The sequence below is a fragment of the Pygocentrus nattereri genome, chromosome 4 (genome assembly GCF_015220715.1).
Source record: "Pygocentrus nattereri isolate fPygNat1 chromosome 4, fPygNat1.pri, whole genome shotgun sequence".
NCBI classification, from domain to species: Eukaryota; Metazoa; Chordata; class Actinopteri; order Characiformes; family Serrasalmidae; genus Pygocentrus; species Pygocentrus nattereri.
Genome location: NC_051214.1, coordinates 46473959 through 46496780, shown reverse-complemented (window position 1 = coordinate 46496780; position 22822 = coordinate 46473959). Strand labels below are relative to the sequence as shown.

Sequence of the window (22822 nt, the reverse complement as noted above, 5' to 3'; positions counted from 1 at the left end):
ATGGTAAAGTCTGGCCTGTCAGGCTGCATTGATGTGTGTTTGATAAGGATGGTTTATGTGCTGGGAGAGGAACTGCATGAAACTCTTTGTTTGTTTGGTGCATCGGCAGCATGATATGCAGTGTGATGTCATGTTTTATTCATGTTTGGTGAGAGAAAATGTAGCAGTAATAGTCTGTGAGTGAATATCGCATCTCCTGCTGGTCTGCAGACTCTTTCAAAGACACTGATTCATATGGAATTGTCATAGCGAATCTGTATCACGTTTATGAGGTTCTCTTGGACGTGATGGCAAAATTCTCAGCCAAAAGACTCTCCAGTGAAAGCATTTATGTACATAACTGAGCCTCTGATCAAAGCTTATTCATCCATGCATATCCTTCACTCTGTTCCCCGTCAGCGCGGACCACGCAGAGTTGGCCTGCTAACTCTTACAACTCTTTAACTCCTTTCTAACCTTTCTCATATGCATAAAATAAGCTCACTTGTTTTTTATTGATGGTGTAAAATGTGGTTATAAACAGCTTAAGTTTAACTTCAGACAAGAGACCAACATGTTAACATGTATGGTAAAAATTTTATTCCGATTATGATTCTCCAAAGCCCAATGACAGAAGTCAGATCTTCTCTATACATTCTAAAGTGGATGTACAAGACACACTCAATGACAATAACAACATGGTGCATGGCTGAGTCTGTTGGCAGGTTTTGTTGTTTTGTAAGTGTGAATGTGGATTTGGCTTAAAAGTGAGCAAAATTATGAGTAGTGTTGTGGTACTGTTAAAACACAGTATAAAATACTGTCAGACTGTAAAACTACACACGCTGCAGATTCATACTGGATTAAAATCACTCCACAATTATTACTGTCAGACTGTAAAACTACACAGGCTGCAGATTCATACTGGATTAAAATCACTCCACAATTATTACTGTCAGACTGTAAAACTACACAGGCTGCAGATTCATACTGGATTAAAATCATTCCACAATTATTACCGTCAGACTGTAAAACTACACACACTGCAGATTCATACTGGATTAAAATCACTCCACAATTATTACCGTCAGACTGTAAAACTACACACACTGCAGATTCATACTGGATTAAAATCACTCCACAATTATTACAGTCAGACTGTAAAACTACACACTGCAGATTCATACTGGATTAAAATCACTCCACAATTATTACTGTCAGACTGTAAAACTACACACTGCAGATTCATACTGGATTAAAATCACTCCACAATTATTACAGTCAGACTGTAAAACTACACACTGCAGATTCATACTGGATTAAAATCACTCCACAATTATCACCATCAGACTGTAAAACTACACAGGCTGCAGATTCATACTGGATTAAAATCACTCCACAATTATTACCGTCAGACTGTAAAACTACACACACTGCAGATTCATACTGGATTAAAATCACTCCACAATTATTACCGTCAGACTGTAAAACTACACACACTGCAGATTCATACTGGATTAAAATCACTCCACAATTATTACTGCCAGACTGTAAAACTACACACACTGCAGATTCATACTGGATTAAAATCACTCCACAATTATTACAGTCAGACTGTAAAACTACACACACTGCAGATTCATACTGGATTAAAATCACTCCACAATTATTACCGTCAGACTGTAAAACTACACACACTGCAGATTCATACTGGATTAAAATCACTCCACAATTATTACAGTCAGACTGTAAAACTACACACTGCAGATTCATACTGGATTAAAATCACTCCACAATTATTACCATCAGACTGTAAAACTACACACTGCAGATTCATACTGGATTGAAATCGCTCCACAATTATTACTGCCAGACTGTAAAACTACACACACTGCAGATTCATACTGGATTAAAATCACTCCACAATTATTACAGTCAGACTGTAAAACTACACACACTGCAGATTCATACTGGATTAAAATCGCTTCACAATTATTACAGTCAGACTGTAAAACTACACACACTGCAGATTCATACTGGATTAAAATCACTCCACAATTATTACTGTCAGACTGTAAAAACTACACAGGCTGCAGATTCATACTGGATTAAAATCATTTTTGTTGAGCAATGTAATGTAGCTGTAGTTCAATCTGAGACGTTCTTTATGACCTGATCCTCTTGCAGGTGCTAGAAATACTTTTGTATCTGTGCACCTTTAGGATCAAACCCCCCTCCCTGATCCCCAATGCCAGTGAAGGTGACGCGGTCTCCAAGGTTACAGCACACACACTTGGAGCATACTGATTCAGCTCTTATCTGTGCGGTAGGAGTCGCAGGCTAGCAGCTCTTGCGCTCCGGATTCCAGGAGAGAGAAAGGAAAAGCAGCAGAATCTCAACTAACCCACTGCAGCAACATACAGGACACTTACGGACTCTAAGCATCAGCAGATACAAAGCTAAGCTACAGCTGCTTCACGTATGTGCTTATACAAGAACGTAGGTGTTCGTATTCGCAAGGGTGCATCGTTTGTACACTGCTTACTGAACATGTTTGTCCCCAGTGTGTTTTTGGACAGCTACAAATACTCAACTCCCAAAATTGAGCACCATGTTTTTAAAGATGGAATGCTCTTTGCTTGAACATAAATGTTCTGGGAGAAATCTGTAAATGGCACAGAACACTTTCTGTTATGTGGTGGTGCTTCAAACTTTTGAAAGGTTCTTCACACTGGTACATTTCAGTGACAGAAAATGGCTGTTTAAGCAACCATCCACTCGAAGGTTATTTAGGGCAACAATAATGGTTCTTCTTAAGCACTTGAGTGTAGTGAATAAGTCACAGCTTCCTTTATTTTTTGGCAGTTATGGAAATCATTTTCAGTTGCTATCATTGATCCGTGGAATGAAGCAGGGCTGCAACTACCTAATATTTATACTTGTCAAATACTTTATAAGAATAAGAAAAGTGCAAGACATGTTTCACATTGATTATTGATTAAAATGGAGTTGTATTATTATTAATCACTATTATTTATTATTGTGAAATTCCCAGTTCCCCAGGGGGACTGGGAATTAACAACAATAGCAATGACTAATAACTAACAATATGCTAGCTTGCTGTTGTTGTTATGGTTGTTAATAACAACAACAGCAATGAATAATGCCTAGGGGCAGTCGTGGGCTGGAGGTTAGGGAACTGGCCCTGTGACCGGAAGTTCGCCGGTTCGATTCCCAGAGCTGACAGCACATGATTGAGGTGTCCTTGACCAAGACACCTAACCCCCAACTGCTGTCTGGGTGCTGTGGATAGGGCTGCCCACCGCTCCGGGCAAGTGTGCTCACTGCCCCCTTGTGTGTGTGTATTCACTAGTGTGTATGTGGTGTTTCACTTCACGGATGGGTTAAACGCAGAGGTGGAATTTCCCCGTTTGTAGGACTAAAAAAGTTTCACTTAATAACTAACAATATGCTAGCTTGCTTTTTGCCTTTTGCATAAATTCTAGGTAAACTGAAATACTTACAATGTAAGAAAACATTATTAGCTTTTTTATCATACAAAATAACATAAAATGCAAAACTGTGGGATTGTGTCCAAACTGGCAACACTGAACTGGTTGCTAGTGCAAGTGATGCTACCTGAACATGACTAAAACCAGTCATGACAGCATGCTAGGCTACATATTCTTATTTTTTTTGATGGTATATTCAGATGAGAGCCTGCTTTATAGCTAAGAAATCAGAGCGGCTGTTTATTCTTAGTTTCTGTTTTTTATTTAAAGCCAATAGGAGGAGAGCTCAATGACATTACTATTAGACAGTCCTCACTTCAGGCTTAAGTTAGTCCAGCGAAACGAAGAAAATAACCTCCAGAATGACAGTAAAAAAAAAAAATCACTAAAAATAATAAACATTTGCATTAATACTGCACCTTCTATATGAGACTAATGTAACAGAACAATAAGAGAAGCATTCAAATAATGAGTGGATTTTACTCGCCTGAATGGATCTCAAGCACAGCGCAGATTAGAAAGGCGCTTATTTAGACTCTGCCTAATTAACTCTTAATTGAGTGCTTAATCAAAACTCTAATTTGCCATGAATTAAATAAATACTGTAAGCCCAGCTTAAGGATATTGGGACATTACAGCAGCACAACATTATTTAGAGCACAGTCCCTCGTTTATAAGCAGACTCAAGTCATCAGGAGCTGTTGAGGGGGGGTCTTTCTTTCTCTACCATGTCTAGTGTTGGCTGGTGGGTGTTTAATTTGTGTTTCTACTCCATGCTCTCTCTCTCTCTCTCTCTTTCTTCCCTTCCCCCTCTCCTTCTCCCCCCCCCCCCCACTCCTTCTCTCTTTCTCTCTCTCTCTCCCCCCTTTCTCTCTCCCTCTCTCTGTATTTCTTTCTAACTCGTCCACTGCCCACACAGTGAAGCCTGGCAACATGAGTCACCCAGCAACCTAAATTACAGACAGAGAGAGACAGAGATAGATAGATGGATAGGTAGAGAGTTTTACATCTATTTATGTATGCATCTATCTATCTATTTATCAATGTATGTGTTTGTTTATCTATATATACACAAACACATTATATATTATTTACATATATATCTATATCATTATGACCACCTCCTTGTTTCTATGGTTTCTATGAATCATCTTCCACTTATTATATTGGTATATTGGTGCTTTGTAGTTCTACAATTACAGACTGTAGACCCTCACAGAGCAGGTACTATTTGGGTGGTGGATCATTCTCAACATTGACGTGGTGGTGGTGGTGGTGTTAGTGTGTGTTGCGCTTGTCTGAGTCAATCAGACACAGCAGTGCCACCCAAATAGTACCTGCTCTTTTAGGGTCAATTGGGATGCTGATCACTGAAAAACAGGCTAAAAGGGTAACTGTAGAACTACAAAGTGCACCTATCTAGTAAGTGGAGCTGATAAAACGGACAATGAATGTAGAAACAAGGTTCACAATGTTATGCCTGATCAGTGTATATACACACACACACACACACACACACACACACACACAGACACACACACACTCCTCACACACAAACACATATATACATATACACACATACAGTGGCATCCAATTTTGGCACAGGTGGGAATCATGAGCAAAATGAGCTGTGAAAAATATTCTTAATCATTTATTCTTTTTGATCTTTCATTCAAAATATTATCAAAAAGCAAAAAGTGTAATGACAAAGAAAAAAAACTAAATAGGATTTTTTTTAAAACCTGCGTGCCACCATTATTGGCACCCCTAGAAATCCTTACAGTAAAATCTACCTGAAGGATATTTCCATTCGTATTTTATGATTAGGAACACTTTATTGGTGAATATATATATGAGATGAAACACAGGTCCAATTCACCTCAGTCATCATCACTGTGAGAGAGACCAGAGAAAACAACAATGATGTAAAACAAAAGGTTTTCTGAGCTGCACAAATCAGGAAACGGCTATAAAAATTGCTAAAAAATGCACATTTTTCCCTATCAGGGTAATAAATAAGGAGACTAAAACAGCTGGTGATGTTAAGAATCCACCAGGAAGAGCATGTATGTCTATATTGACTCTACGCACAGCGAGGAGGATGGTTTGAGTGGACAAAGAATCTCCTAGGATCACAGATGGGAAATTGCAGACATTACTAGGGCCTTCGGCTCAGAACGTCTCCCAAACCACAATCAAACGCCACCTACATAACCACAAGTTGTTTGGGGGTTTGCCAGAAGAAAGCCTCTGCAGTCAAGATCCAAAAATCCCAAGCACCTACAGTTTTCCCCAATGTTACAGGAACTTTCAGTGGGACTGTGTTTGATGGTCAGATGAGACCAAAATAGATGTTTTTGGTAACAAACAATGTAGGTGAGTTTGGCATGGACACAAAGACATTCCAAAGGCATTAGACAATTTATTATACACAGTATCACAGACTACCGTTAACTGCATGCAGAAAAGACCCTTGGTGCCGCCCATTTAAAGAGACAGACATGTTTTATTTGTTGTCTAATTATGTTAAATGTGCGCACAAATTACAAAATTCATAGGACAAGAGATCAGATAATCTATATAGAGGAAATGTATGCTTTACATGCCTTGTACATATTCAGAGATATGGGAAGTAGGGTGCTGAGGGGGCTGCAGACCCCCAGATTTCAAAATTGTTTTCGTGCAAATGCTAAAAACAATAACAGAAAAATAGCAAGAGAAAATCTTTTGATCATAGCAAAGACTTGGGCATGTTTTCGTAGGGTGGAGCTTGCTTGAATTTCTATTTCATTTTTTTATATGTGTGGAAAATCTGCATTAGCTGCGCACTGTTACCCATGCATTTTATAGTGAAGTAAATCACTCATGTCGTTCACATCACTTCGGGTGCATTGCTTAAACACAAGCAGGAGTTGTAGGCTAGCTCTGTGCCCTGAAGCAGCCTTGTGCTGTTTTGAAACCGGAACAATTTCAACCGACAAAATTATCTCCCTCTCCCATCCACTGTTTAAACCACTGTAACAACCTCCCACTAGATGTGCACATGTAGCTTGACTACGGGCGACACGAGCGGTTTCCTGCCTCATATGAATCAATCATGCTCAGCATAAAGCAAGAGAGAGCAGAGACAGCAGGGTGAGCATCAGCTGTGGTTGCTGTGTGGGTCGTTTCTCTCCAAATAATTCAAATGAGGTCTGCTGGTCTCATACAGGCTGCTAAAAATTTCAGCACCTTCAACTTTAAACACGTCCTAGTGCATGATAAATACGGCTGTCTTACAGGACATTTACTTACTTTTGCTCTCTAAGTCAGTAATTGAAATTAGTTCTGGTCATAAAATCCGATTGGCGGAGCTTCAAAGCCTTTGAAAATCCACACCATAAACAAAACAAAACAAACCTGGTGCTGTTGACTCTAATGCTGCTCGCGTGGACCACCGAGTACTGATGAAGTAGGAACCTGATTTTTGTTTAAACTGAAGAGCTGGCAATTTATGTTCTTAACTAGAACTGGGCAGGCAAGTTAGCTAACAGGCTAAAAGATAGCAAACATAATAAACAACTCCATTATTGATATCACCGGCTTGAACTAAAGGACATACGGCATGATTTACTGTAAAACTGCAGTATAACAGACTTAAAATGTCACTTGAATGGACATTTAAATGTTAGTGTTTCAGTCACAAGTAGCATTAAAACCCAGGCCGAATCCCAAACGGCTGTACTCCCTAAATTGTGTGCTAGCTATGAAAGTTTAGAAATTATAGCTAAAAAGCACATCATCGTTTATCGAGTGTGAATGTGACCGAATCCCAAATCACTGTCGTTTAGTTTTTTTTGCAGGATCTAATATTCAAATTCCTACTTTGTGCCCTGTGTAGGGAGCAGGAAGCCATTTGAGATTTAGCCCCAGCCGCTGGACTGGTGCTAAATAAGACTCGCGGTGGTAATTTGGTGACAAGAAAATGCAGCGAAAGTTTTTTGCATTAAACAGTGCTGTGTTATCATATGTTCATTGTTCTACGATGGAATGCCGTATACTACATACAACTATAGCATACGCTAAAGGAACTACATTTCTTACCTTGTTTATGTTTATGATTAATAATGACTAATTATTAGTAATTCTTTAAATTGTTTCTGAAAAAAATATATTTTACTATTCCCTTTGGTACTTTTAGTCATTTCTCTGTACATTTCATTTCATCTGTTTTTATCAGTCTGGCTGGAAAGTTTTGTTTTGCTAAATTTAGCAGTAGCGCTCAGCAGCTGTGCATTTAAACAGAGCATTTTTAATGCTATTTATGTCAGTAAAGTGATTCTTTCCTAGTGGTATGGCAGTAGTAGTCAGGGGTCGAGACTCTGTTCTAAACTGACTGTATTAGACCTTTAATCTGAGGTGATAATGTTGGTTTCAATTGGCCACTTCAGTTCAGGTGCTTCTCCTGCTGCTCTAGATTGGTAGGTAGCTGCTCTCTGCTGCATTTATTAATGAGAATAAATGATAGCATGCTGGTTGGGGTTTTTCTGTTGTAACAAGCTTGACATCATAACAACAGAAGAACCCTTTTTCAGGCTATATAGAAGCCTTTTGAAAAAGGTTCTATGTAGAACCATTTAGGTTCTCTGAGTCTTTATGGTTCTATATATAACCATTATCTTTACTAAAGAACCCTTGAAGAACCATCTTTTTTAAGAGCAGCTGGTTGATCTACAGCCTTAACCAGCTTGAGCTGGCCAGGCTGTTTTGTTCAGCAGGGTAGCTGCTGCCCTCGCTGCCTCGGAGATTAGACTCACTGAAGCACTGTGGGAGCCCCCGATGTTAAAGCCAGACTGGAATGACTGGGGATTCCCAACTTCAGCCACAATGTCTGGCTGTTTAGACTATATCTGTTCATTAGCTATTTTCAAACTGCACAGGCTGCTCATCACTTTGCCCACAGAGGCATAGGAAGGTGGCTGTGGTTCATTGTGCCAAACTTCTGCTGACTGTGTGAAATCCCTGTCAATTTCCAGCTGATTTCACACCCAAAGAGGCTCCAAACAAACTTGAGTGCGATCCAGTCTATCAATAATTGGTCAGTCTAGACCGAGGAAATTGGCACCTGTCCCCGAAACCCATTTTTGGCCTTTTTTTTATTCCGTGCAGCTCCATCACTTCACAACCTTCGCCGCCATCCAATGCCAACAACTGTTGCCTAGCAACTCTATATTTGCCCGGAAAAATACGCTCCATTATTTATTTTTCAGATGCACAAAACAACAAGAGACATCCTCAGGATTCACACACAGTAGAGCACTGCTGCATGGGCACTGATTCAGATTCAGAGGACAAATAAATAACGATACAGAAAAATGCCAGGGAAGCAAAGGGGGTGAAATGCAAATTGATGCATGAATGAATGAAATGCAACAAGTAGAAAAGCCCCTTAACTGATGAGAAAAGACTGAGTGTACCAGCTGAGATCAAGTAAATGTTCCTATAAATGTCCCACTTTTTGCTGCAATATTCTGAGACACTCTTCTCAAAATACTTCAATTATACAAGTCAGTGTTGTGATAGAGGAAGTGATGAAAACAAATAGACCTATTGACGAATCACATCGCACAGGACAAATTACGTAACCAAGCATGCTTCTATGGGGGAGCATGCATCGTAGCATCAGTTTGAACTTTTACACAATTTTTTTTGACCAAATAATCTACCTCCATGTCATCGCTGCACACAGTGTACAGTGTAGTTAGCATCCTCTGTCACTAACAAACTGGATGTTACACACACATTTTATTAGCCGCTTATCCTTCTGGGTCGCAGTCACAGGAAATACCCTGGACACGCTGCCTATCCATCACAGGGCAGACATATATATATATATATATATATATATATATATATTCACACACACACACACACAACTTGGGGCAATTTAGCTTGTCCACTTGGGCTGACTGCACTGTCCTTGGATTGTGGGAGGAAACCCGCAAAGACACAGGGAGAACATGCACTCCACACAGAAAGGACCCCGGTTGCCTGGCTGGGGAATCGAACCCAGGGCCTTCTTGCTGTTAGGTGACAGCACTACCAACTTATTACTGCAAAGCACCACTCCTCCATAGCACCCTGATACTTACTTTCTGCTTGTGTTAGTTTTCACAAATTAGCAATGCACTTTCTTAAACTAACCATTGTTCTGTATGTTTCACATGCACTGACATTTCAAAGAAAGTCTTATAACAAACAAAAACAAATGGTAATGGAAACCTCACTTTATCAGAAAGCCCTTGCTTGTCCACTGTAGCTTATCTGTCAATGCACAGTTCCTGTCATCGTCTAGTACTCAGTTTCTGACTACAGATCTGTGTGGATATTTTTGGGTGGTTGTCCTCCCTTAACCTATCAGTGACACTGATGTGCGTAAAAACTCCTGCAGCACTGCCTCATCTGATAGTCCAGCACCACAAACACATCATATTGTGTCACTGCTGAGTTGAAAATGGACCAGTACCCAAACAACAGTAGTCCTATGATCAGACACTGACCAACAATGATTGGAGGGCAGAGCTGATAAACTGATTCTAATACAGAGGCCAGTGAGTGTATGTTGTAGTATTTAACCATCACTGTATTAGAAATGTCTGTATATTTTTTCAAAATGTGACAAGCTGAACTATCCAGTTGTATCTAGCAGTCTTTCTGCCTAATTGTTTTATGTTCTTACATTTGTATTATATTACTAAAATATATACAATATGTGGTCAAAAGTATGTGGACACCTGACCATCACACCTATATAAGTTTGTCGGACGTCCCATTCCAAAACCACAGGCGTTAATACGGAGTTACGGCTATAAAAGTGTTCACAGCTCTAAGAAAACTTTCTCCAAGATTTTGGAGTGTGTCTGTGGAAGTTGTGCTCAGTCAGTCAGAAGAGCATTTTTGAGGTCAGACACTGATGCTGGATGAGAGGGCTTCACTCACAGTCGACGTCCCAGTTCATCACAGAGGTGTTCAGTGGGGTTGAGGTCGAGGCTCTGTGCAGGCCGCCGATATACCTTCACACCAAACTTATCAAACCGTTTCTCATTGGAGCTCAGTTATGCTAGAACAGGAAAGGGTTTCCCCAAAGTGCTGCTTCAAAGTTAAAATCGTATAATTGTCTAAAATGTCTTTGTAGACTGAAGAGTAACCACTACACTTCACTGAATGAACTCATTCTACTGCAGTGTGCGTCTATGGAGACTGCAAGGCTATGTGCTTGATTTTATACACCTGTTAGTAACGGACGTGTTGGGGGGATGGGGGGGGGGGGGTCCACATACTTTTGCTCATGAAGGGTGTATTATACTGTGTGTTGGCCATCTGCTAAACACTAATATTAAAATTCACACAAATAAAAATTATTTGTAATATTATTGTATTGTATTATTATATTATTGTATATTATTGATTGCTCTGTTTGTGTTAGTTTAACTATTTACAAATCTCTTCTTGAAGAAGCCCAATATTGAAACACATCCTTAATGTCCTTAATGTACATCGATGTAATGAGATCATGAATGAAATAATAATGAATAATGAAATCATTCTGGAGCATTTCTATTGGTCCATTCACGAAATGTTCACACAGTGTAAAGGACAGCCTGTGTATTCAAACAGCATATATTGGAGATTTTATTTTTCCTTATGGCAACAATAGCATGAATAAACAAAAAGCAATAGGTATACAAGCGAGAACTGAGATTCCTTCAGGGGCAGCAGTGAGGACATGCAGCCAGAACCCTGTTCCACCCTGCTGACTGCAAACAGAAACAAACTCATCTGCTGGAGTGAGGTGTCATCAGGTCGGCCCTCACACCCCCGCCACCCCAGCCACCCCCCCGCTGCACCTCCCCCCACCCTCCACCCACCACCCCCAACCTCCGCGCTTAGGCAAATGTTTATCCGAATCCACGCTCTGCTTAATTTGACAAGAGCTCCTGCATCTCCAACGTTTCGGGATGCAAAACAGTAATTACTGGGAACCGGGGCTGGAATAATGAACTCGTTAGCCTGCTCAGCCTCCTGGAATTCATTAGGCCCCGCAGCCTCTGCTTCGGATCAAAGAGCATTCCCACACGACTGCAGAGCGTTATCGGACACTGAATCGAATTACGCACCGAGGGGTTCATGACTGATGTGATTTAAAGCAGTAGAATGGACAAATTTACACGGTCTCCTCCTTAACCTAGACATGTTTGGCGTTTGAAGTTTGCTTCTTCCCTTTTGCACTGGGGCTACGAGGCTGATACAGCTAACAGGTAACTGAAGTTAATACCCCATCAATTAACATGGTGCTAACTGCATGTTTAAATCATCTCCCAGTTGTTAAGTAATCTCTAAAAGCCTTGACTGATGTGGTTTCTGACACTGTTTTTGTATTTATAAACATAAATTACATTAAATCACTAATTGTATGTATCATGCCTATATATGTGTGTGTGCATGTGTAAATTCCTATATGTAATAATATGTGACTCCCAACAACCACCTGGAAGACCTGGTAGACACCAAAACTGGCCCCATCAGATAAACAGCACCTAAAGCTTTCATCTTTGAGAGAGAGGAGAAAATCAAGCTGCTTCACCTCTGAAAACATCCACAGCTGACTCTGTCCATCCTTCCACTGTGACAAGACATATGACAAAAAAGGATGTGTAGCTGTCAAGAAGAACCTCACTGAGAAAAGGTGACACATCAAACAAAGAAGCTGAACAATGGACTGACCACAACATCACTGAATGCGTTTGATTACTTCAGAAAATGATCGACCAACTTCTAAGTCTGATCTTTGGGGGGTGTATCTGCAGATTCTTCGAGAAACTGAAATTGAGTCCCCTGAAAAGAATGGAAGTTTTTCTAAACTAAAGAATTTTCTTAACCTCAGAAATCAAAAGGAAATGGTTTTACCTGTTCGGTTATCTTGAAACTTGAACTTTGTCCACTGATTGACTATATTTGGGTTGACAGGGGCTCATTAAACACTGAACTATAACTTTGCATCAGTGTCGATTGTGTGTATAGAGTTTAGATGAGCAATGTGTGTTTTTCACACACGTGCCTGCACACTGCACACACAAACATGATGATGAGTCAGAAACTTCTGGCTGCTGCTGTCTCATCTCATTACTGATGGTGTATTTTAGATTGGCTCTGTATTTGGAACAGAGGGGTAAAAAAAGGAGATGTGTGGCAACTAGTACGCTCCAGTTACCACAATGAATGACCAGAGTAATGAACACACACACAAACACACACACCCTTACGCACACATATAAATACACAGACACAAAGGCACACACCCTAATACACACAAACACACATGCACACGCCAATACAAGTGTGTTTTTTTACCTGGTCAGGATATAGAGCCATACACAGGTACATATGATTATATATAAGTAACTGTATGTCTCATTATATCTTATGTCTCTTACACACATAAATATCTATATCTATATCTATATAAAACAACACAGACTTTCACCCAGGGCACCCAAACTTCTGCATGTAGCTCCATACAGTCTTTCATCACATTTTTATTTCAGCCGACACGCTAAACCACCTCCACTGTTTCAGTATTCCACTGCTAATTATCACATACTGCGTGTTCCGGAGAACAACATGAATCTAGGTTTCCCTCGTTCACTACTGATTTTAGGTCAACCAAACCACTTCAGCGTTACGACTGAACTATTTTGATGTTCTCTACCGTAGTCTGACTCACAGAAGGGCGGCGAGTGTAAAGAACCGTGTCAGCTGCATAAAAATAGACTTCCAGCTCTAATCACCAAGGCAATATTGTTGATATATACAAGCCTAGTGGGAACAAACTGATTTCTAGACACTCAAAAAAATGACTTCTTTAAAGGAGGAATCATCTGTCGCACTACAGTAACTTCAATCTGCAAGATAATTCTGGAAAGCAATGATAAGCAGCTTGATAAAAAACAGTGGAGTACTCACTGCAGCAGTGAGTGATCAAAAAGCCTTTGAGAAATCAATACAGAAGGGGTGATGTGATAGCAAGAACTTCTCAAGCAGAACTGTTCCTTATTTTAACATCAATAACTGGTTCTGCTGTTCTGTAGACTGACTGATATGCAGTTAATATCATGCTAGGACTAGAATAGCAGGCACTGTGTGCTTTATTAGCCATATTCATTTGATCAGTAGAAACACAATCTCACACACGTCAGCAAATCCATCAATGTGTGAATCATGCCTAATCTTAATACACAAAAAAAACTAAGCCGCTGGCTGCTGCACCATTTAAGGTGGAACAGGAAAATTCCAGCAAGAAGCTGGCTGCTGCATTATCTAAGGAGGAGCAGGAAAATATTACTTTAACGTGGTGTAAGAAAGTGCTAATCTACTGTGAATGTCTACATGGATTATGGCATGCTATAACTTACCTAGCTACAATGCTTACGCAAAATTAAAAATCACTGTAAATGAACTTCTACATGAAGATCCCCTGTATAGCTAATAAATGAAACAGGCTTAATTGGGCCAGTGGCACAATGGGTAACGCATCGAACTATGTATCAGAAGATTCTAGGTTTGAGTCCTGGCTCGTTCAAAATTTTAGACAAACATCATCATCATCATCGTTGTTGACCGCTTAATCCAGATAGGGTTGCGGTAGCAGTTGGGAGAGCAGAGAATCCCAAATGACCCTGTCCCCTGCAACTTCCTCCAGCTCATTCCCAGGGACCCCAAGCCGCTCCCAGGCCAACTTGGAGATGTAATCCCTCCAGCAGGCCCTAGGACGACCCTGGGGCTTTATCCTGGTAGGCCATGCCTGGTACACCCCCACTGGGAGGCGTCCAGGTGGCATCTGAATCAGATGCCCGAACCACCTGAGCTGGTTCCTCTCAATGGCTGAGCTCCTCACCCTATCAAATAGAGTTGCCACCCTGTGAAGAAAGCTCATTTCCGCCGCTTGTATTCACGATCTCATTCTTTCGGTCATTACCCACAACTCATCCAGAGCCTTAAGCATCTCCAGTTTAATCTCATCCACCCCCAATGCCTTGCCACTGAAGAGCTTGCCAACTACCTCAGTGACCTCCACTAGGGAAATGGAGCTTGACACGCCAGAGGCCTCCGGCTCTGACTCCTGTGAGGGAGGCATGTCTCCCGGATTAAGGAGTTCTTCAAAGTGCTCCTTCCACACATCGACAATATCCTCCTTTGAAGTCAGAGTTTCTCCAACCTTGCCGAATACACCCCGACCACTCCTGAGTCGCAGGACAGTTGTCCAGAACCTCTTTGAAGCTGACCGAAAGTCTTTTTCCATAGCTTCGCCAAACTCCTCCCATGCCCTGGATTTTGCTTCTGCCACCGTTGCGGCTGTCACCTTTTTCGCCTGTCGGTACCTCTCTGCTGAGTCGGGAGTCCCTCACCACCGGTGTCCACCAGTGGGTTCTTGGGTTACCGCCTGGACAGGCACCCACAAGGCTTTTGGCCACAGCTATGCCTAGCAGCTTCCACAATGGAGGTTTTGAACAGGGTCCATTCAGACTCCATGTTGCCTACCTCCCCCGGGACGTGAGAAAAGCTCTCCCGGAGGTGGGAGTTGAAATCATTCTGAACAGCGACCTCCGACAGTCGTTCCCAGCACACCCTCACTATTCGCTTGGGCCTGCCGGGTCTGAACATCAGTTTTCCTTGCCATCTGATCCAACTCAACACCAGATGGTGATCAGTTGACAGCTCAGCACCTCTCTTTACCCGAGTGTCCCAAGTCAGATGAAACGACAACAAAGTCGATCATTGACCTCTGACCCAAGGAGCTCTGGTAGCATGTACACTTATGAACATCCTTGTGTTTGAACTTGGTGTTTGTTATGGACAATCCATGCCTGGCACAGAAGTCCAATAACAATTCACCATTCAGGTTTAGATCGGGCGGCCGTTCTTCCCAATCACACCTCTCCAGGTCTCCCAGTCATTGCCAACATAAGCATTGAAGTCCCCCAGTAAGACTATGGAGTCTGTAGACGGGACCCTTTACAGAACCCCGCCCACTTGCTCCAAGAAGGCCAAATGATCTGACCTGTTGTTTGGTGCACACACAACAGTCAGAGTTTTCCTCTCTGCGATTTTAATTCACATTGAGGCAACTCTCTTGTCCACCGGGACAAACTCCAACTGCACGGCCGCCAGCCGGGGACTCGTGAGTATCCCCACTCCCGCCCGGTGCCTCTCACCCTGTGCAACCCCTGAGTAGGCGAGGGACCAACCCCATCAAGGAGTTTGATTCCAGAGCCGACACTGTGGGTGGAGGTGAGCCCAACTATATCTAGTTGGTACCTCTCAACCTCCCACACAAGCTCTGGCTTCTTCCCCCTCAGTGAGATTACATTCCACGTGCCAAGAGCCAGTTTCTGCCGCAACGGCCTAGGCCACCAAGGGCCCCCCTGCAATCTCCCACTGCCTGCGCAGCACTGCACCGTTCCCCCATGCTGGACCTTGTAGGTGGTGGGCCTTCATGGTCCCACCATGTTGCCTCTTTGGGCTGAGCCTGGCCTGGTTACGTGGGCTGCCTGGCCACACTACCCCCAGGCCTGGCTTCAGGGGTAGGTCCTGGTAACCCTATACAGGGTACATGTTGTTCTGTGCCAGTTTTTCATGGTGGGTTAGTGCCAAACAAATGCTCATAACTCTAAAGCTAATTAATAAAATTATGAGATATTTTGAGGTTTCAGAAAGGACAAGTTTCTCTACCATGTAAAACTAAAATGGGGTTTCTAGGTGAAAGTTTAAGGATTTTAAAGCAGATTCCCTGCGTGATCAGCTGTGTCTGTGAGACTGAGTGGCCTGCTGTGACGTCATCGATGTCAGTTAGAATTTGAAGTTCTGAACATTCTGCCATTCATTCTTATTGGAGGTTTATAATTTTTAAACTTAATTTTATTAAAAACTACCGATCCAATCGACTCCATACACAGCACAAGCCACAGCGCCGAGACCTTCGAAACGCAGTTTGAACAGAGTCTGTACGTTAAGTGGTTCGGGCTGTATTAATCACAAAAAAGTGTGGAAGAAGAATAAGAAGTATAAGAGATAACAATAGAGCGCTTTTTCAAGCACTCTAATAAGCTTCATTGGGCCAGTGGCGCAATGGATAACGTGTCTGACTGTGGATCAGAAGATTCTCGGTTCGACTCCTGGCTAGCTTGGAATTTTAGGGGCAGTCATGGGATAGAGGTTAGCGAACCAGCCCTGTGACCGGATGGTTGTTGGTTCGATCCCCTCAGCTGACAGGTGCCCTTGAGCAAAGCACCTAACTGTCAATTGCTCCCCGGGCACCATGAATAGGCCTGCCCACCACTCTGGGCAAGTGTGCTCACTGCCCCCTAGTGTGCATGTATGTGGGTGTTTCACTTTACAGACTGTGCAAACACAGTTGGCTGATGGCTCTGAATAAAACCAGATGAAAAATTTCTTTATGTCTCACCAACCACACGGCAACATCTACACATAAACATCACACAAACATGAGTGTCGACTGCTGCACAGCCATTATACAAGCCTATCAGAGTGCGATATTCTTGAAATAGTATAATTTTGGACAGTACCTTTATTAAACTGCTGCACTGGTCAAATTATCTATGATGTCATCTCTATCCTGGTCACTGTCTTTGGTGTTATGTGCACGGCAAGAAGGTAAGTAGAAATGTTTGACTGTGGTTTACACTTTGAGGAGTTGAGACCTTTTAATGACCCCGATGTTTTGTTCTTCTTTTTTTTAATTTGTTAATATTTCTCCATCTATTTCTATTGCTTCAGTAAACAGTATTTCTGAATATAGTCTTTTTGTGTTGCCAGAGTAACATATCAGAAAATGGGTTCTTGTTGGTCAGCAGCACAATAAAGCATATCAAATCAAAACAAATATAAAATAATAACATAATTTCATGTTCTTATGGTTTCAAATCTATACAATCACTCTCTTTTTGGTCACTGGTGTTATGTGTATGGCAAGATAAAGAGAGTTGTTGCTTGTACCTTTTATGACCCCGTTTTGTTCTTATGTTTGTCAGCTAATAAATGCGGCACTGCGCCTGAACTCGAAGCTCTTGTGAAGAATCATTACTCGCAAAAAGTAGCCACAGAGGGGTTACATAAAGAATACAATTGGACCTTATTTGGATTACTATTATATTCTATTTGAAATACACTCACTGGCCACTTTATGAGGTCCACCTGCCACACTACAGGCCAGACATCTGCACAACATTTATCCAAAAGGCACAGCAACAGCCTTGTCCTCACCTGGTGGAGAAAAGGCTTTCCTATCATTAAGCTGGCTTTTGTCTTTACAACAAAAATCAAACCACTTCGGAAGCCACAACATAAATGTGTGTCAGTATGTGTCAGCAATATGAGCCGGGCAGAACTCTCAGATCATCAGGAACTGGTCAGTTAGTGCAGCCTAAGGTAAAAACTAAACACGGAGAGGCGGCATTTAGCTACTACGCTGCTCTGAAATGGAACCAGTTGACAGAGAGCATCAGAAGAGCCCCAACACTCGACACTTTTAAATCCAGAATGAAAACCTTCATGTCTGAGCAGGACTTTAGCTCAGTTTAATCCACTTTTATCCTGTAACGGCACTCTTATCCTCATTCATTTAACTTCTTTTATATCTATTGTTTTAATCATGTTTCTTATTTTTATTCTAATTTTTTATCTCCTTCTTTTAAATTTGATTAACTTCTTTTAAACCTATTGTTTATAATTGACATAAATTTTATTTTATTTACATTAATTACATTTTTCTGTATTTTTTCATTTGTAAAGCACTTTGAATGACCGTTTTGTATGAAAGGTGCTATATAAATAAACTTGCCTTGCCTTGCCTTGCCTCAGTATGTGTCAAATAATAGCTAAATTAGGCTAAAAATACAATGAAAATGAAATATAAACAAAAATGAAGACTTACTTTGCTCTGCTTTAAGCCTTAGCTCTGCTTCAAGCTTCATCTCTGGCAGAATGATGCAAAGAACCCTTTAATCACCGTTTGAGTGTTCATGGATCTATATAAAACCATATAGAATTTCCTTTACTAAAGAACCATTAAAGAGCTATCACTTTTAAGTGTGTATTTAATTAACATTGTTTTTAAACCCTTAAAATCCCAAGATTATTACTTACTAAAGCTTATTATTCAGTACCTACAGGTTACCACACTGGTTGAGCTGTTTTTAGGTTATAGAAGTGTGTAATAAACTTTGGGTGCCATTGTAAGGTACTGACCCATTTAGGAGGTCAATAGTTTATAATCTCGAGACAGGAAACAAAGGAAAAACCTGAATCAATGAGTGGGGAAATATAAGTCCAGGCAGGTGTAGTGTATAATACACCTATGCAGTTAACATCCTTCCGTGCTTTGTGGCACTTATAAAAATGCTGGGCAGGCTCAAATGACTTCAATCCTGGATGGCAAGATGGCAAGAGAGACAGCGTGACTTTGAAAGAGGGTTCATTATTGTGACACGGATGGCAGGACTTCAGTCACAAAGACTGCTCAGCTGGCTAGTGTTTCAACTGGAACAGTGACTGAAGAGACATCTGTACTTAGATCTATGAGAAACACATCAGTAAAAAGGGCTGGAAACTGGTCGAAAACGCACATTCAGTGAGCATGATGTTCTTGCATTAGTGCACTGACACTGTGACTGAGAATATCAATGCACAGGACGTGATCAGACGGTCAGCAAGAGCAGTCCGTCCATAACTACACAGAGGGGGATATTATAGTAGGGCTGCAGGGTGCAAACCCCTCAATACAAATGACCCAGAGTTCAGTGGGTTAAAAACCATTAGCACTAGCCTACACAGATGTGGAGAACAAGGGAGCAGGTCAGACGAATCATCCTTCACAAGTGGGTGAGTGCATGTGCATTTTGCGGGCATCATTTTAGTCCATTTTTCATCTCAGAGGAACAAATCAATATGAAGTGGTTCTGATTGATCACCTTTATCCTATAACGGAACCTTGCTGTTCTGATGGGAGTGGTCTCTGCCCTCATTCACAGGGCACAGTGGAAGCACTGAATGGCTTGGTGAGTACGAAAATGAAATCATATGCCTCCACTGTCACCAAATCTAAACCCAAGTAAACGTCTATGGGAGATTTTGGACTGACATGTAAAGCCGGGGGTTACACTACACGACTTTTACCCTGACCTTAGTGCCCATTCTCAGTCTGGCTGAGTCTGAGCTAGTTGGCCCTTGTCTGAAGATTTTTGGGTCAGTCAGAGTCGACAGTTGGGGAGAGAATGGAGTGTATGGGGTTCATAGACTCAGATTTTTGGCATTTTTGTAATTTAGTAGCGCAAGCTTATCAACGACTGAATCTGAACGAATTTGCAACAGGCAACGAAAACTGAGAGTGTATTAAAGAATGCAGCAAGTAAACAAAGAAAAATGGTGCAAACGTGTGAAGTGAAACTTTTTAATGAGCTGAGTTTAAGGCACAATTAAGTTTATGTATATTGAAAACTCCAAAAATACCACACATTAAATCCATGCCATCACATTAAATCTCTGACCCTCACTTAAACATGTTTACTTTCTGCTTATTTACTGTGTGAGAAAACAAGAGCAGCAGGGAGCCCCTCCAGAGAACTTGTAGAGAGGAGAATTACCACTCGGTAATATCTTCCATGTTTCTCAAGTGAGTGCAAAATGGATGAGTTAAGATGGATCATTTGAGCAAAATTATAGTTTATAAATGCTTAAACATTATTAAGATAAAAGAAAATGTTTTTAACATTTTAACACTACTAACGCTCACCAACCCATCAGCACTCAGTAGCGGTAGTCCTGCCCAAAACCTGTTTGCTAAAGAAAAAAGGAAACATACAGATAAGTTTTATTTGCTTTTTACTGAAATACATCCTTATACTTTATACTAAAATTATAGGAAGGTTCTGGGCAAATTATCAGAAGCTATTTTAACATTTCAGTTTTGGCTGTTTAGTTCTAGTTCACTTGTGGGCGCCCTCTGCTGTTTTTCTGTCATGTTTTGCATATAACAGCGGAAATAGGAAGTGGCAAGACTCCTCATATACTGGCTTTGGCAGCTCCATGTTTGTTTATTTGGGTCTCCTAATAATGGGAGTATGCGTAAGCGCAAGCTCTGTTCAGTTCGGCAACAGCTTGTGTGGTGTGAGATCCCGAGTCGTTTAGTGTGTGATCCCCAAAAAATCCGCAAGAACCAGTTAGATAGTGTGAGATGCCCAGTCTTTATATAATCTGTTCAGACTTTAATAGTCATGAAGTGTATCCAAAGCTTAAGGGCGCACTCCCACAACTCTCATCAAAGCACCAAATAAAGGAATATCTTGTGGAAGAACGCGGTTTTATCAAGTACAGTTCTGGAGACCACGCTAAGGTGCAATGCAGCTGTTCTGGCAGCTTATGAAGGCCCAACATTGAGAAACAGTGGGCCAGGTTTATACAACACCAGATTTACTGTGATGGTAAGAGTAAAGAGAGTGTGGGAAACACTTTCGCTCAATTATAAATAATTACTGGTAAGCTGATGCGTTTTCATCTCATGTTCATTTGCCAGTAGAAATTCATAACATGACACAATTCTGTGAAAACTAACGCCTAGCTGTAATTTTCCTGGTGAACCTTCTAACTGCTGTTGTAGGAGAACGTGAAGAGTAAGACTTGCCTGAACAGAATTTCAGAACAGGATTTTACCTGGCACTGAGCACTGAACTGCCTCTTCTCCCTGCATCAAACTCTATATTTGGTGAACTCCCCACCTGTGAATGGAAAGTAGGTTTAGCTTGTAATACAAATAAGTAAATAGTAATTTGACATACTGAGATGAGATTCTAATTACAAGTTCAAGGTGATTTTATTGTAAGCAGTTTTAAGAATTTAATTTGCATATGCGAAAGTCACATTTTACAATTGATAAAATTTGCTAGTTGAAATGAAATATTTGCTAAATTAATTCCTGATATCACTGAGTAAATACTAAACTGGTTAAATTCATTTTAAACTGAATTCCTGTCCAAACAGGAAAAATTACAACATATTAAACTTTCAGTCATGTTGGTAAAAAAAATGCAACTTTAATAAATTGGAAAAGAATTCCTACAGATAAAAGTTGAATTTTACGATGTTAGGATTACAATCTTTGTCTTTTATTTTCTGCAAAATGTTTTAACAACATTTTCTATGTCACGCATCCCTCTGGCTCCGACTCACCCAAGGACTCCATTTCCCAGAATGCCCTGGGAGATCATATGACTGTACCTATGTCTCTATGTCTATGACTGTAACCTCTTCAGTTTTTTACTATAAAGGAAGGCTGGTTCTTTCACATTATATTATGATAAAAAACTTTTTTTCTCAATTAAAATTTAACATCTTTAGTAAAGAACTTATTCATTTCTCAGCACTTCTTCCCTTAAAATTTGTGTCTCTATTTTGATTCTATTTGCTTCTTGTTTTTCTTTCATCTTGTCAATTTTGGCAGCAAAGCAGAGTTTCACTTGGAGTGGGTCTCTAATATGTCTGACCCTTATTTGCATGTATACTTTGACTGTCTTCCCCAGTGTCCTAGTCAAAAAACAGGACAGCATTGAAAAGACATCCATGCTTAGCTCCTATTCATGGTGCCATAGTGCTGTTACTGTCGAGTATTAGGAAAATGGCCCTTTTCATACTGAATTTCTACACTGGTGCACACCAGGTTTAAGCCTATAGCGTTCATTATATTTATCTGATATGGAGAAAAAGTTATGCAGTGCACAATAAAACTTTTTTTATTGTTACTTTTATCTAGTGACTTTCTGTTAAGGCTGCTACACCTAACTAGGCTAACTTGGTTACGTTTTTTGTAGCTAACGCTTAAGCTCTGGCCTCAAAGCCCTCCAGTACACAGTACGAAATGGGCGCGTTTCCTTGTCATAGCAAAGTTTCTGGTCCCATATTTTAGGCCAATTTTTGGCCATATTTTGTGGGCACTGAGATGTCCACACCTGTCCAGGGTGTATCCTGCCTTCCGCTCAATGACTGCTGACCCCCCCCGTGACCCTGAGGTAGAAGCATGTGTGTGTGTATGTGTGTGTGTGTGTATGCGTGTGTGTGTGTGTGTGTGTGTGTGTGTGTGTGTGTGTGTGTGTGTGTGTATGTGTGTGTGTGAGATGTCCACATGCAAAAACTGGGCTAGAGGATGGCTAACACTATCTGTACATCAACAGATGACCTACCGTCTCTGACTGTACTCCAGCAAGGTGGAGTTAGAGGAGAAGTGT

The 22822-nt window shown here is 41.0% G+C and overlaps 1 protein-coding gene across 3 annotated transcripts in view; it reads right to left on the bottom strand.

Annotated features, from left to right (window-relative positions):
• Positions 1–22822, bottom strand: part of fut8b (fucosyltransferase 8b (alpha (1,6) fucosyltransferase)) — a 227427-nt gene that overhangs the window by 136723 nt on the left and 67882 nt on the right. The window contains exon 2 of one of the 3 annotated variants that reach the window (XM_037537577.1): positions 21255–21319. The exons of the other annotated variants lie outside the window; for them this stretch is intronic. The gene's annotated coding sequence lies outside the window, so the exon portion shown is untranslated. The remainder of the gene's footprint in view (positions 1–21254; positions 21320–22822) is intronic. 3 annotated transcript variants of the gene reach the window in all.